The 16,733-nt window shown below is 37.7% G+C and overlaps 1 long non-coding RNA gene across 1 annotated transcript; it reads right to left on the reverse strand.

Annotated features, from left to right (window-relative positions):
- Nucleotides 1-1,036: 1,036 nt before the first annotated feature.
- LOC119855162 lies at nucleotides 1,037-14,260 on the reverse strand. Its single transcript, XR_005292776.2, has 3 exons — nucleotides 14,131-14,260; nucleotides 12,958-13,050; nucleotides 1,037-1,450 (listed from the first exon to the last, which is right to left on the reverse strand). It is a non-coding gene; the product is annotated as an uncharacterized LOC119855162 (long non-coding RNA).
- Nucleotides 14,261-16,733: the final 2,473 nt, after the last annotated feature.

Consider the following 16,733-nt stretch of genomic DNA (forward strand, 5'->3'; position numbering starts at 1 on the left):
TGAATTAACAACCAGAATTGAACACACATCTCCTGAATCTTCCTCTGATGCCCATTATCCCATTCTTCCCAAATGTAAGTAAGGATGATGTCTGTGAATATAGCTTTACAGGGTCTGGCCCAATGCCCACAGTAAAGACAATGATCAACCACAGGCAAAAGTAAAAGCAACTTTTGATAAAGAGGAGAAATATTATCATATGAAAATATCTATTCATTTATCTTGATTCTCTCATTTTAACTGAAGTTAAAGTTTGTAAAACTATACTGTTCTTCTAAAAGTGTTACAAATCTGTTTTCCTGTACACATTATTAGTAGGATAAAAACACCTCTGTCCAATTTATTTTCAGTGCACACCATGAAAACAGTTGTGGTTACAAATCAAATCTAAGCTGCCCACATGTAATTTGATTTATAGGAAATAGAGACCAAAGTATTACAGAGTGGTTTACAATAAATCATATCTTCAAAGGCGTCAACTAAATTTGCCCAATTAGATAGCTATGTCTATGTATGCAATCAGACACTTAAACATATGGCCACACCACAAGCCCACCTTGATTTAAAATTAAAATCCTATTGTCACTTGATGAAAACTTTCCTGTATACCTTTCAAATTAATTGATGCCAGAACTGTGACAAACACGTGTGTGACCTGGTGCCTGGATGGGTCACACTGAGAATGCCACACTCAGGGCAGACAGCAAGAAATACGGCAGACAGTCCTCCAAACTGGTTGTTTACTGTATAATTAGATTCCCCAAGCCAGGAACAACAGAGCTTTTGTAGCACCACTCTGGTTAACAAGAAGCTAAACACAGTCGACTTTAGGCATTCCAGCCCTTGGTTCCCATATAGACAATCAAATCTAATATAATGAGGGGTTACCAGAAACCCTATTCACCACACTGAAATTTCTATCAATCCCAAAGGATCAGAAAGGTCAATATGAATCTCAGATCTTACCCAGATATCACACTCTCAGCCAATCCTTCATAACTAAATCTAAGATTTATTATTAAAAGGAAGAAGAGAGTTATAAATGATTAAGGAATCACATACATACAAGTGACTTTCAGTGTTCAAAACTCAGGATGATAGCAGAAATGTTATATCTGCTGGCTTGTAAAAGTCTCCCTGGAATCATTTCAATAGGTTATAGTCCAATAGGCAGTTCAGATGTAGAATCTGTCAAGAGTTTTTTTCATGAAAATCTAGGGTAATCCAGGAAACTACTTGTAGACCTTGATCCTGCAGCTTAGACCTTCCCTGTTAAATTTTGAGCAGACCTGAGATGTTGAAGAAGGCTGCACACTTAGAAGCAACTCCACCACATGGGCTTTGATGAAAGCGAGTAGACAGTCTGTGATTTCAGTTCAATAGATCCTTTCTCCGACAATACCTTTAGCAATAGCCATTCAAACTATCAAGATAGTTCACAGGTGGTTTACTATATGGAAATACAAGTTTCAAAGAGAGATGAGGATAATAATATTATTACACCAAAAGTCCCATCTAATAATATCCCCTTTTATTCTCTGAATCAATGGAATACAGTAACAAAGCATTATAAGACCAGAACAGGACATCTACAAGCTGATTAGATCACATTGTTAAATTTCTAATAGGATGCAGGTAAACATAGACACATTTAGCACTTACCCTTTGATTCTCTAACAATACAGGCAAATGGGTTTCAAATACAGGATTCTAGTCTACTTAACATGGCTTTGAAAGGTATCTACAAGGAATAGTCTGTTTACCATTGCAATATCTTTTTGCTATTTCCTAAAGGGCTGCTTACAGGTCACCCAGCTTGCTGATTTTTTAACCTTCGCTGATCCAGTGTTACAATGTGTATGATCTAAATGGGAAGATACTAATAATAACTTGGATTTCTGTTGAGACCAAAGATTGTGTCCTTTCAGATGTCTGGAAGAAATGCATAATTTCCTTTTCAAGATAAATGGATCCATATTTTCCCATACATTTCACAGAGCTACTCAAGTCTGTAGGTGTAAATCCCTATAAAAGGCAATTATTTACATATGAAAAGTGATGCCACTGTTTTGTTTCCTAATTATTTTGGGATAGTTTTTATTTACTATGATAACCCTAAATATTATTTAGAAACTCTCATTCTCAGAAAGCAAGATACAGTGACAACAAATCAAGAAGTTCACTGGACCCAATGTCATCTAACCTTTAATGGCTTGAGCCTTGTGCCTCTAAAGTAATTTACAAATCTTCCATTCGTTTCAATAGGACCAGGCCTTAAAATGTAGCTGAGGTTATGATGTATGGTATTGGAATCCAACAACAGTCCTGCCAAACTGACTGACATATGAAACAAAGATTCCCTACATACTGAGTGGCTTTTTAAAAAATTGTGTCATATGTTGTACCTAGAAGTAATGCATATGCATTCAGCTCAGGCAAATGAATACACAAAACCAACGGGGTTAGCACGTATAATTACCTAAGGATCCAATCCAAATTCTTAAAGACATGAGTAAATTTACTAGGATGATTAATCTACTGAAGTTGTGTACATTAGTTGTTTGCAGAATTATATTAGTGTTTGACAAAAAGTTAATAGTTTATAGCTTTGTGTAAAATAATATTTAAATATCTGTCTATCTATCGTCACTACTTAAATTATGGTTTATTAGGTTGCTCTTTCCATTTTAATATTAATATTTAATCAAGTGTTTATTGTGTATTTTCACACACACTGTTTTCCCTTTATTATAATTGTATTTTGTTTAATCAGAACTATACTTTAGAGAAATCTTGAATACTGTTTCATTATATGCTGTTGACATCTTGGTAGGGTCTGGGTCGACTTTTCTCCGAGCTGTTTTGTTGATTATATGAAGATTTATTTTAACTGGTGAAAAAGGACATGAGCTGCAGCTACATACTTGTATCAGGATTATGAAGCAGAATATAAGGCAAAAACATATGAGAAATCTCAGCAGAAAGGAATAACATTGATATATTGGGAAACAAAAATATCTAAAACTAATTCTGTTTTTCTGAATCTATAGCATTTAGATCTCAGAAAAAAGCTTGTCAGCGCTATTGAATTTTTGTTTTTCATAAACTGAATGAGTAAAGCCTATTTCTCTCTGAGTCTCTGACTGAAATAATTTCTGAAAGTGTCGCTACTGCCTCTAGGTTGTAACCATCCAGACACACAAAACATTACACGTAGCCAAAAACACTACAGAGGGCTCTTTATGCAGCACACTTAACTATTCTGAGACAAGACTGCAAGTTCATTTTTGTTTGTGGTTTTTCTTTTTCTGTTATGGAAGAGGAAATGAAAGCTTTTGTATTCCAGTTAAAGCTGACTCTCTCACAGTCCCCGAGAAGAACTTTTAATGTGTTTCCCATGTTTTCCTCTTCATTTTGACATTCAATATTCAATGTATTTTGCCTCTTTCCATTTAGGGTTGAGCTCCTCTTTCTTTTCTTGCCTGAAACTGTACACCATTAACGTAGAAAGGTCTGCAGCATGTTGTGTCAAAGGTGGATACTGATTTTCTGTGTTGTACAAAACCTATGCAAGTCAATCTAACCATAAATTACTACCACTTCCTTTTTTATAAAGCTTTTTGGCTTTATTATAGTGGAAATGAAATATATTCTACCCAAGTGGTTGTGTGACAGACTTATGGAACTGAAGACCCTATAAATAAGCATTTATTCCCCTGCTTGCACCCCAAGCAAAAGTGGAGATCAAAGCAATTGCTTTTTTCAAAAATGATAAAGTGTCAAACTAAAGCTAAAGACAGGTGTGAGGTATCTGGTTATTAGATTTCTCCGGACAAAGAGAGAGGATATAGACCGGCTGCTAATTAATGTACTAAAATGTTGAGGAAATAGTATATTCATGTAACTGATTCTGGAATGAGGCCATTTACAGAGAAGGTAGATGTACATAAGGCCAATATACTATACTCCATATATTGTCATACTTATTAATACCCTCCCAAGAGGTATGGGGAAGCATCTATCTCATTCTTGACATTTTCAGGATGCACTGCAAAAATCACCAATTAGTGGCCCCTACACCAGTGAAGGATGGGCATAACCTAGTTCCATCATGCCCCCTATTTACCCCCATGCTTTGAGAGGGGTAAAGGGGCTGTACGTTTATTAGAGACTTTTGCCCTTAATATATACAGCATACAAATCTGCAGGTCCAGATAACATGTATGCCTTAAAGTGAAGGGAATCAGCTGACACATTTACTGAAACATTGGCAATTATCTTTAAAGAGCAACTAGAGAACTGAAGGTATCAGAGTACTGGGGGGAAAGAAAACATAAATGTGGCACTGATTGTTCCAAAATTTCCATGTTATTTTGAGATATAAGGTCATCTAATAACTACTGGAGTTCATAGAAATCCTCCATGCACAGTAAGGGCCTCAGTAATCCTGCATAGATTGTGAAGTGAACTAAAGATGAGTCTACAATTGCTGGGTTATACTGAGTTATTTAGCCAAATATATTATATTTACATATTTGTGTGTAGCTGCTTTTTAAAGCTATTATTGTGAGCTAGTTGAAAGGTTTTTATGGGTTGAGTTAAAACCTCATTGAGATTGATGTGTGAGCTCATCCTTCAATTAACATAACTGAAAGAATAAACCCCACCTACGATAAAAGGTGTACGTGAACCCTCCGAGGAGCTATTGACTGAGTGCAGGTATATAGTACTGGTTAAGTCAATCTAATTTACGTCCCTCTAGGATGTGATAAAGCCCCCTCGCCCCCCAAGGGACGCAAGTTTTGCACAGTTTACGCCTGCACTATGTCAACAGGAGATGCTGTCCCACTGACATAGCTTACACTTCTCGCAGAGATGGCATAATTATGTCAACAGGAAAGCGCTCTCCCCTCTGAATAGCGCTGTAGTGTAAACTTGCCCTGAGCATTGTTTTGGATAGATTGGGTGGGTGGGAGAGGAGAGAGAACACACAGAAACAGAACAGGAAAGAACAGACTGAAAGAGAGAGAGAGAGAGAGAGAGAGAGCCTGAAGGAGCAGTTGAAAACATAGTAGTGGACCCTGGAAGGAACCTGGAAAGAGGATTTTGGGTCGGGGTGCAGGCTAAAAGAATGTTCTTGGTGCTGTGAGCAAAAGAAACTGTTTCCTGATATTTTATTCCTTCTGCATTCAGTGATACAGGACTTTGTACATTCTTTGTAAATAAACAAAACTTCATCAAAGAAAATACGAGACTCCATCAATTTCTGCTTCCATCTGGCACACTCATAGGGCTCCAGACTTTGACTAGACTCTCGGGTCAAAAAGGAACAAAAATATTATAAATAGAGTTCACTGCTATTCCCCTTTATTTTACTTTTTTGTTTCATTAGTTTCATAAGTTGAAGCTCAGCAATTCAGACTGGAAATAAGGCATACATTTTTAAGAGTGAGAGCAATCAATCACTGGAACAATTTTCTCAGGGTTATTGTGGATTCTCCATCACTGACAATTTTAAAATCAAGATTGGATGTTTTTCTAAAAGATATTTTCTCTCTAGGAACTATTTTGAGAAAATTCTATGGCCTGTGTTATACAAGAGATTAGACTAGATTCTCACAATGGTCCCTTCTGGCCTTGAAATCTATTAATCTATTATATGTCTTTAAATGGAAACATATAACACTGTAAAGACAAAGATTCTTGTTTTGCTTTATCCAGTGTTTTATGCTAGGAAAATTTTTGATAAAAGACACCACAACCATTCTATATTTTTACAAAATATTTTGATTGCAATGTTGGTTTTCTTTCCACTTTTTCTAATCATTTTAAGAATAGGGAAAGTAGAGGGCTGAGGAATATTTTGTTCCTGATTTAAAAGACTCTAGAAAATCAGAACAAGTACCATTACCTGCCCTTCAACTGAAGATATAGATGTTGCTTACAATTACAGCTGCCTCTCTAGGCTCATTGTAAGTATAAATCAGAACTATATGTTGGTCTTTAGCAATTCTCACCTGTTTGTTATAGACACTCTTACAATGCAAACAAAAAAACAAAATAAAACAGATAGACACTGATTTACAAGTAAATTTAAGACATTAAATAAATTATCACCACAAATCACAATAAAGCTCTGTGCTTGTATTCTGCTCTCAGACTCCTAAGCAGCCTCAGCTCAACAACAGCAATACAAATTGCAAACATTCCAGGTCCTCGGGATAGGCTCTACATCGCCCCACTTCTGCAGCACTATTGAAAATCATGTCTTCTAAATCAAGCCTTTTGGCTTATTCTATACTGTTCTCACCACTTGCCAACCCAGTTAATGGCTCTTTGGTGTGCTTATTATACTGTCGATTGTTCTGCATAAAACATACACCTTGCAAGCATAGTTATGTTATAAAGGTTTTAACATTGCCATTACATTATCATAAAATCCAATTATATATACCTCATTTTTGAAATAGACTGGCTACATGGATTAATTTTTCCCCTGAGCAAATATAAAATATATGATGGGCAGAATGTCATATATAATAGAGAAAAATAGGGATGCATGCCCAGACAGAGGAAACATACCTTCCATAAATAATGTTTAAATATTAAGTTTTCAGGTTGATCAGTAAATATGCTGTTCTAAAAAGATATGTTCCCACTTTCCACAAAGTAACTCTTTGTGATGCCTGAAATATAGCAGAAATTCCTAAATCATGAAAATGGTCATTGGAAAATTATGGGTTTGAATAAAAAACACAGACAGCAATTTAGGGACTTGAGTTTGGAAAATAAATGCATGTAATTGTGCATGTAAATCCCTGATGTGTATACAAATCACGTATTTGTGAATATATATGTCAGTTATGTGCTCCTCCAGCCATATGCATGTGCAAATATTACATTTGCAGAGGCACATCTGGTATTTGCATCGCCAGTTGACTATAGGCACAAACAAATGTAGTAGCACAACTGTACACATCCATCTGTCAAAATTAGCCTCTAGCTATCATTCAGTATTTTTCCCATTACCTATAGAATGCAGATTTACTGTGGTATTTTAAAGTTTCCAAGTCTTTCCTTTGCAAAGTAGCTTTCCCATTAATGAGCTATTGTGAAATGAACATTACATAAACTGTTTCTAAGCACATAAAAGTAGCTGAAATGGTGTTAAAATATCATCCAGAGCCTACTCTTTTATATACTGATAATTTTGCATCTTTAAATTACTGTAAGCTAAGGCCCTGATTTAGCAAAATACTTAAGCAGGTGCCTAATTAATGCAGGTTAGTACACCCACTGAAGTACATGGCACCTTCCATGGTTTAAAATTAATGATATGTTTAAGGGCTTTGCCTAGCATTGTTAAACAAGTAATGCTAAGAAACACATTTGGAGACAGATTTTAAAAAGTGAAAACACATCACTGTTAGCCTGAAACCAGTGGGTATGTACACTGCATGGCTCAGCCATGGCTCCGCAGCCACTACCCATGGTACTCCAGCTACACTGCTATTTATATTCATGTGAGCTCCAAGACAGCTAGCATGACTATGTGTACATGAGCAGGGGAATCACACCCCTAGATCATAGTGTTGATGTAGCTTTACAGATTCTGATCTTACACTAGTTTCATACCAGTGTAAATCTATTGACTTCACGGAAGGCTTGAATCAGTCCTTCCATTCATTATCTATCTTGTTCCACTGCTACCAGTCTATCTTTTAAGATGGATATTACACTGGAACCTGTTCTCATAAACCTACCAAAGTTCAGAGAGAAACTGGTAGCTCTCTGTCACCCTGATTGTTATTTACAATTGCCACAGAATGGTTTGCACATCAGACAAAATTGCAATATCTTAGGGATAAGTGCAGAAAGCCCAGAGAACAAAGCTTACAATATGCAGACAGAAAGAAGAAAAGCAGTACTTGTGGCAACTTAGAGACTAACAAATTTATTAGAGCATAAGCTTTCGTGAGCTACAGCTCACTTCATCGGATTCATTAGTTTGTTAGTCTCTAAGGTGCCACAAGTACTGCTTTTCTTTTTGCGAATACAGACTAACACGGCTGCTACTCTGAAATATGCAGACAATGAAGCCTTATCCAACTTCCATTGTAGTCAATGGAAATCTTTCCATGGGCTTCAACCAGGCTTTAAATCTGGCCCTATTCCTCTTGCCTCAGTGTCTGGTGTTATGAAAGCAATTATGGAATTTGGAGATGACTCTGGCTTTAAAGTCCATCATATTAAATCTCCAAAATTATCACATAGAATAAAACAAAATATCCCCAAATTATTCCAGTTTAGTTTCCTTCCTCAAAGTTTGTAGGAAATCCATATTAACTCCCTACTGGAAAACTTAGAGAATGCAAGTGATGTGCCACTATTGAAAAGACTCTTATCAGATTCTGATAAAATGGAACAAGCTCACAATATTTCTAGAGAGGAATCATGATGCTGTCTTCATTACTTTAATATTTTGCAACTTTCCATAGGAAGTCTGTGGCAGAATTAGGAAAAGAGCTCAGCATTCCTGTGTTCTAGTACTACACCTTCAACATATGAAAGCATCTAGATCAGTGCTGGGCAACCTTCATCTCATCAGGTTAAGCTGGCGCAGGCCGTGAGACATTTTGTGGACATTGACTGTCCTCAGGCATGGTCTCCTGCAGCTTCTAGTTTGTCTGCCGCTTCTCGCAGCTCCCATTGTCCAGGAACAGCAAACCACGCCCACTGGCAGATGCGGGGGGCTGTGCCTGAGGACAGTCAACATAAACAAAATGTCTCGTGGCCCAAAATCAGCTTACTTTGATGGGCCGCATGCAGCCCACCACTGATCTAGAGGCAGAAGGGTATGTGGACTAGTGGTTTAAGGCAGCACTGGCAAATGCAGATATTGACTCACTCATCCTAAGGAAGTGCGAATTAGGTCTGCCATAATAGAAACTTGGGCCAGATTCTAGCTCCTACTCTGCTGGTGCACAGGAGCAATAAAGGGCAGATTGCCCTCCAGATGAATTCTCCCAAAACGAGAGTGGCACAGAGCTGGCACATTGGCCTTATGGCTGCTATGCCCCTTCATAGCACAAAACATAGGGCCATGATAGGGGAAGGAAGGGGCATATTTGGGCAGTGGATGGAGTACTCCGGCAACTCTGGGCTGTGGAGAAGCCCACGGGCAGCTGTATTAAGGTTGTTGTAAGTTAGAGCAGCCTCCATTTGCACGGGTTCACTGTTTCATAATGCGCTGCAAATACAGTACACAATTCATTGTGAGGAGACAAGAAAATACATGTTTAAATCATTATGATTTCAGAACTTAATTAAGCACTGAACTGAACACTCTGTTTCCTCATTCTGCCCATATTCTCTGGATACATCTACACAGCACCCAGAGTTGTACTTTCCAGCATAGGTAGATGTACTTGCGCTTAGTTTTGTTGAACTAGTACACTAAAAATAGCAGTATAGCCCCAGTGGTGCAGTTGGCAGCACTGGCTGGCCACCTGAATACAATCCAGTCTGATACGTTCAGTATGTACTTGGGTGGCTAGCTCACACCGCTACACTTCTATGTTTAACATGCTTGTTCTATCGAAACTAGTACATGTACATCTATCTATGCTGGAAATTACACCTCCAACTGCTGTGTAGATGTTCCCCTTGTTTCTGAGTAATGCAATGTCATTCTGGGTACTCACTCTTGAAACTATTCTTGCCTGATCACACTATTACAGGCACCTTCCACCTCTCTCAGACAGTGTGTGTGTGTGGGGGGGGTCAAACATTGGATGCCTCAGAGTTCCATCTTCCCCATTTCCTTTCTGTATATTCAAACACATCATTAACCTTTATGATTTTACTATGTGCCATGATCAGCTTCCAAATTCAAAAGCAGAAGCTGCATACTAGATACTCTTAGACCTTTTCTATAGTGGCACAGCCCTCCCAGTTGACACTACAGTCATAGATAAGGAGAACTTTTTACACTCTCTTCATTCATGCCTGTGAGACACTTGCCTGCATCTAGCTATATAATATGCTCCTATCCTTCAACAGCTCATTCAGCGAGCTGGAATTATATTTACTATGTAGCTGAACACACAGAATTCTTGATCTGAGAGCAGCCGTCATTGAATATAATAGATGTCCAATATCCAATAACATAGAAGGAGGTACGGTTCTTCATTCTGCCCAATAACCCACGTTAAAAAGAACACCTCTTTCATATGATGAAACCCCTCATGATTTCTGCCAAAGGAGCCCATGCTCTAAAGCACCACAAAGTCAAGCATCACACATATTCCTTGTTGAAAAATCAAACGGACAGAATGAAGGGAAAGCCCAGACCTCAGCCAGGCCTTTCCTTTCTGTATCTCGGAGATCAATGCTAAGCTTATGATTTCTTGATGTTTGTGATTCAACAAAGCACTTAAACATGCTGTTTAAGCACAACAAAGTGCTTAACCATTGACTTTAGTTGGACCTTTTATGTGTTTAAATTATCCAAGTGCTTTGCTGAATAGGGGCCTTAATGTCAATAATTAATCATCAGGGCAAAATTTCAAATGAGAGTGACTAATTTGTGTCTGGAAAATTTACATTTATCAACTGTGTATGTCCATTTTGCACAAACATTGGGTAGTTGTACAAGCAAATAGACACTGTGGCCCATAACTTCCCTGTGGGCACTATAAATGGCTATATATGCCATTTTGGGCCCACCACAGATGCGAGTTATGACTCCTTAGCATGTCCATTGCACTTGTAAATTTGCATGCATGATTTGGGCAATTAGTTTTTTTAATATATGGCTCTCAGTTTGTTGGGTTCCTGAGAAAGTATTAGGGAATTATTCTCGTTTACACTAGGGTCTCTTTATTTCACTCTGGCAATGTAAAGTGGTCTTATGCAATTTGCAAACATTTTAAGGCCCTATTATCATTGGTAGAATGATGAATAGGAGCTTTAGCCTAAATGAAGATCAAGAACTTAATCACAAAGCACTTTGCGTAAACTTAAAACAAATATCTATTCTTGGGGCATGGAGCTTAGTTGTCTGAACCAAACCTTCAAAACTTTTGTGGTTTATTATGAACCTGTGACATCCAGTAGCCTATAAATCTGTTAAGATACCACTGACTGGGATTTAACTTAGATCACCAGCTCATTGACCTGCACAATTGATCTAAGCTAGCCTTACAATTTTCAAGGAAACTTTTCAATTTACTGAGGTGCAATCTGAAGGGGTTGCCCTTTGTAATGACACAACCAAGATCACTTGCTTTTAAATGATTCAGCTAATACTTTCTCACTCCCTAATTTTGCCCTTTACTAGTAGGTTTAGTGTAGCATTCTTTTGTTCTGCATAATGCATAGAGTATACACAGTGAAGTATAAGTATATCACAGTACTCATGATTATGAATTATTCAGTAGCTTGGGCCATAGGCAGTTTAATACCTAATATATCCAGTTCTAAATCCTTTCTGCAGTACAAACTATTTTTAAAATCGTACATATATCATGCATTGTACATGGAGTTTTTCTTATGTGCCATGAATCCATATGTCATATGGGCCAAAGAAAAGAAAAGAAAAGGAAATCACTGTGTCTAAATGTAGGGCAGGCCTTTTAAAGTCTGAGGGTGCTTCAAGAATTAAAGCATTTTAATAGCCTCACCTCTCCAGTGCAGTCTTGGAGTTGTGACACATCCAGCAAATTTTCTTCATCCAACACACAAGCTGTTGCCTTATATTCCACACACTTAACCGTTTTACTACATCATATATTCTTTTCAAAAGTCTAATCTCAATGGAGGCCACTTATGAGGGAAACCAAATAGTTTTTAGTGGTATGATATTTCTTTATTAGGTGGAAATATTTAGTGACATTTCAGCTTTTTTAATATCCATACACTTTCACTAGAAGTTCATCTTTACTGCATGAATATCAATATAGATTCATTTTGCAGTGTGTACGTTATATGACAAAGCTATATTATACCATTAACATTTAACACCAACGGCCTGGCAATTGAAAATATTGATTTTACCAGTTGCTGCATACTCCATTCTGGAAGCCACTATGTGCAGAAATTCTAGATTAAAGCCTGTGGCATATTTTGCCATATACTTCATTAACTTCTCCTTGTTACCTACTATCTGATACTTGTAAAAGCTCTCGAAATATTCATGCATCAAAAGTTAGAGACAATAAAATTTAACTGAGCTTGTGACTTTTCATTATGAGAAAGCAACCAACCTCCCCAGCACAAGACACCAGAATCTGGTGTATCATTTTTTAGTATGCACAAGTAACAACTTAAAGCAAACAATATGTTGGAATGGGTACTAGCTGCTGCTGCCAATGCTTACTTTGATCAGGATGCAGCATATGTGATTCTCTATACAGTGAAAACATGTTACACTCTGCATAATCAGAAAATAATGTGATCAACATAATATACCTGACTTTGCCTTGTTAACTGCAGTTAACATTTTTTCCTATTGAAATAATGGCTTTTGCCTGACACAGCCTTGACCGTGCAAAACTGGGATGAAACCATACACACACCACTTTTAGGATATTCTTAGTATATGAGGAAATTTTTCATAGGTTCCAAGACCAGAAGGGACCATTATGATCATCTAGTCTGACCTCTTGTATAAGACAGGCCCAAGAACTTCTCTGAAATAATACCTTTTGAAACAGAGCATATCTTTAAAAAGAAAAATCCAAACTTGATTTATAAATTGCCAGTGATGGAGAATCCACCAAAACCTTTGGTAAATGGTTCCAATGATTAATCATCATCATCACTGTTTCCTCAATCTATGTCTTTTAGCAATGTGAATCATCAATGCCATGGCCTCAAGTTACTGGTTTTCCTGACCTTGGCCTCTCACACAGTTCTTGTCCCTCAGACAACTCCCCCATCTAGGCCACTACTTACATATCAGTGGGTCACCATCTTCACTTCACTCTAGATCCCCCGTCTCCAGAGAGTGGGCAGTGATGTTCAATGATTAGCAAGGTTAGCAGGCCACTTGGGGACATGGGTATAAGGATGGATAAAGATGTAAGAGAAAATTTGAGTAATGACTGTAGAACACTGAAATGTGTACGTTAATCCTATTAAGATGTTTTTTAAACATTTAATATATCTGTACATATATTATATATGTATATACACATACATATATATCGTCTTGTGAAATGATTTTCAAATATCTTATTTGATCTATAAAATGCCTAGTACAGTTTTGGATGCAGTATTAAAATAATAACAATACATGGCTGGGCAATTTGTAAGATCTGTCTGATGAATGAATAAGGTAGGTGTGTGAAAGATGTAAATATGTGTTGAACAATTACAAAAAACATGTGTTTTCTCCATTTGTGTAAAATGACTGAAGGAAACACTCTGCACTCTATTACATATTTACTTTTTTCCAGGCTTTTTCAATCCATTATATAATTATATATCTAGACAATCTGTAAAACTGCATACTGTGTACAGGATAGAGCATAATAACCCTCAGTTACTCTATAGGAATCATTTTAGGATTCTTTGACATAAGACTTCATAGACTTACTTTTCCACTCCAGAATGAAGAGCATAACAAAGCTAATACTGATGTGATTTTTCAAAAAGCTCAGTGCACAGTGACTTAGGCCTATCTTCCTTCCCCCTTTAGAGAAACCCACAAGAGTATATGAAGAAATCCACTAGTTTTAAATGCAGATTGTTAGGCCTATTCCTCAACCACTAAAGGATGAAGTTACCATCTTCTCAAAGAGGCAATGGGCATTGTCCAGTACCCTATGGACAATGGAGTTCTATGGAGAATATCTGAAGTTAAGCTGAGCAAATATTTTTTGTTTTGATGCCATCACTGAAAAATTGGTGGGGAAGGTGCGGGGAATGGTTCAGCTTGACAGAATCTGAACTTTTCTGAATTTTGGCAAATCAGAAATATTCATTTTGGGTTGAACAAAATTTTTCGTTTGCCCTGAGATGTTTTGTTTCCAGGCATTTTTACAGGCCTAGAAACACAAAATGGCAGGAGGAGGTTGTGGCTGCATCCTCCTTTATAACCTTCAGTCTGGTGATTAGGGCACTCACCTGAGAGGAAGGAGTCCTGGGTTGAAATCCCTGTCCCAAAATCAGGAACTAAGCCTGGGTCTCCCACATCCTGGATTAATGCTCCAACCACTGGGCTAAAGATTATAAGAACCTCCTCCTCCTCCATTTTGTGAATTCGGCCTGAAAAAGAAATGACCAAAACAATTTGGCAAACATGTCAAATTGACAAATAATTTTAGGTTGAACAAAATTACTTTTTAGCAAATAATCTATTCATCCAAAAAAAATTTACCCAGCTCTAATCTGGAGGCATCTGGGCTGCTCCCTGTGCCTGACTGATTCCTCTCAGACAGCACGTTCCCAGATGGTGACTGCTTTTTACTCCTCCTCTGGGGATAATAGAGATACAGATGTGAACTAAATGATGCTTTGAACAGACTGACATCTGCTCAGTTATCCATGTATTCTTGAGAGAAGCATGCTGTAGAGGAAGACATCTTCCTGGAACCACTTTTTCTGCCCACTTTTACTTTCTGCACACTCCCTGAAATCCCACAGTGCCCAGCCCAACAGATGCTACGTGGGCCATACGTGCTGGAGGTAGTGGTGTTGCCCCACATCCGGGCTTGAAGTGGTTTTCATCACATACAGAATGTACAGTTTGGTTCAATGGCTCTCAACACCCCCATTATGTTCCAGCATCCCTGCCATGGGCTCAAGGGGAGGAGGAAAATGTGATGGTTTTTTCTGTTCCTCTAGCTGATTTCCTGAGACTTTTCCACTCTATTTTACTTTTGTATGCTTTCATCTGCACCCCAGAGAAAAGTTACTGAAACCTTAGTAGCTCTGTAATATTTAACAGAAATATCGAATGCATCAAGCTCACAGCATGTTAAACTACAAAATGTTGTTTACTAGAAAAAATAAGTTAAAGAAATGCATTCTTTTAAACAATTTGGTTCTTAGCTTAGAATTTATCTGCCAAATTTTAGCTAACAGCCCATTTTTACAATTGGGTTATAAATCCATGACAATGGAAATGTTGACATATACTTGACTCTAACAGTACTAACAGGAGCTGTTATAATAGCCTAAAAAAAATCAACTCTTTGCAATGTTCTTGTAGCCATGTTGTCCCCAAGACATGAGAAAGACATGGTAGGCAAGATAATATAGTTTATTGAACCAACTTCTTTTAGTTGAAAGGACAAGCATTTGAACTTTACAGAGCTCTTCCTCGGGTCTGGAGAAGGTAACTTGAGTGTCTAAGCTAAATACAATGTAGACTAGATAGGTGAATATACAGTGTTTACAAAAAGTTGTAGGAGACATTTTAAATTCAGTAAGTAACACCTCTGCAGAGGGTTAGCAGGCAGCCAGGTGTGTAACAAAATTGTTGTAATGAGCAATAACACCAGTGTATCTGTTAAGCCCAGGGTTTTAGTGTCCAGCAGAGTTATGAATTTATGTTCCAGATTCATCTTTCAAAGGTGTGGTGCAGATTTCCTTTGAGGATAAGGACTAAGGGGGCAGATATAGAATGAGCACATTGTGAAAAGTGTTCACCCCTGGTAATAGGGTGTTTTTGTCTTTAGTCATTTTTCACAAACTCATGAACTCACACACAAACATTATTAAAGACAAAAACACCCTATCACCATGGCAAACGTGAATTTAAAAGTAGCATGTATAAATTATAGTATTTACAAATTCAGGATGTTAAGTAACATCAATATAGAATTCCAGTTTATAAGCTTTTCTTTAAACAAAGACATGTCCACTTCTATTCTTGGTATAATTTTTTCATGGGAACCTTGCATTTGATCTTATATAATAAAATAACACTTCTACATGTGCTAGACGCTTTACAGAAGATGTAGGAAGAACAAAAAGACATAGGCGCTGATCCTGCAAACTCCATCTTCAGCACTGGGGCCCTAGATTTTAGGCTGCTTGGAGCAGAGACCATGATGTTGATTGTGCAAACACTGCATATAATAATGCGTAGGTCTTATATAGTGGTTTTCATCAGTAGATCTCAAAGCACTTTACAAGAGAGGTCAACATTATTATCGAAAGCTTATGCTCTAATAAATTTGTTCCACTGTTCCTCTGATATTCTTGTTAACTGCTGGAATTAGCCTACCTGCTTGTCACCATGAAAGGTTTTCCTCCTTCCCCCCCCTGCTGTTGGTGATGGCTTATCTTAAGTGATCACTCTCCTTACAGTGTGTATGATAAACCCATTGTTTCATGTTCTCTGTGTGTGTGTATATAAATCTCTCCTCTGTTTTTTCCACCAAATGCATCCGATGAAGTGAGCTGTAGCTCACGAAAGCTTATGCTCTAATAAATTTGTTAGTCTCTAAGGTGCCACAAGTACTCCTTTTCTTATTATTATCTCAGTTTCACAAATGAGGGAGCTGAGGCACAGAGCGGTGATAAGATTTGCCCAAGGTCATCAAGCAGACCAGTGGTGGAGCCAGGAATAATAACCCCAGTCTCCTGAATCCCAGTCCAGTACTCTAGCCACCAGGCAACACTGCCTCCTTCTTAGAGTCTCATATCTAAGAAGATACGCTTTTTTTTTCATATCCTTGACCAACAAAGTTAAACCAACCTAATTTTCTAATGTAGACAGG

Source organism: Dermochelys coriacea, chromosome 4 (assembly GCF_009764565.3).
Source record: "Dermochelys coriacea isolate rDerCor1 chromosome 4, rDerCor1.pri.v4, whole genome shotgun sequence".
Lineage (NCBI taxonomy): Eukaryota > Metazoa > Chordata > Testudines > Dermochelyidae > Dermochelys > Dermochelys coriacea.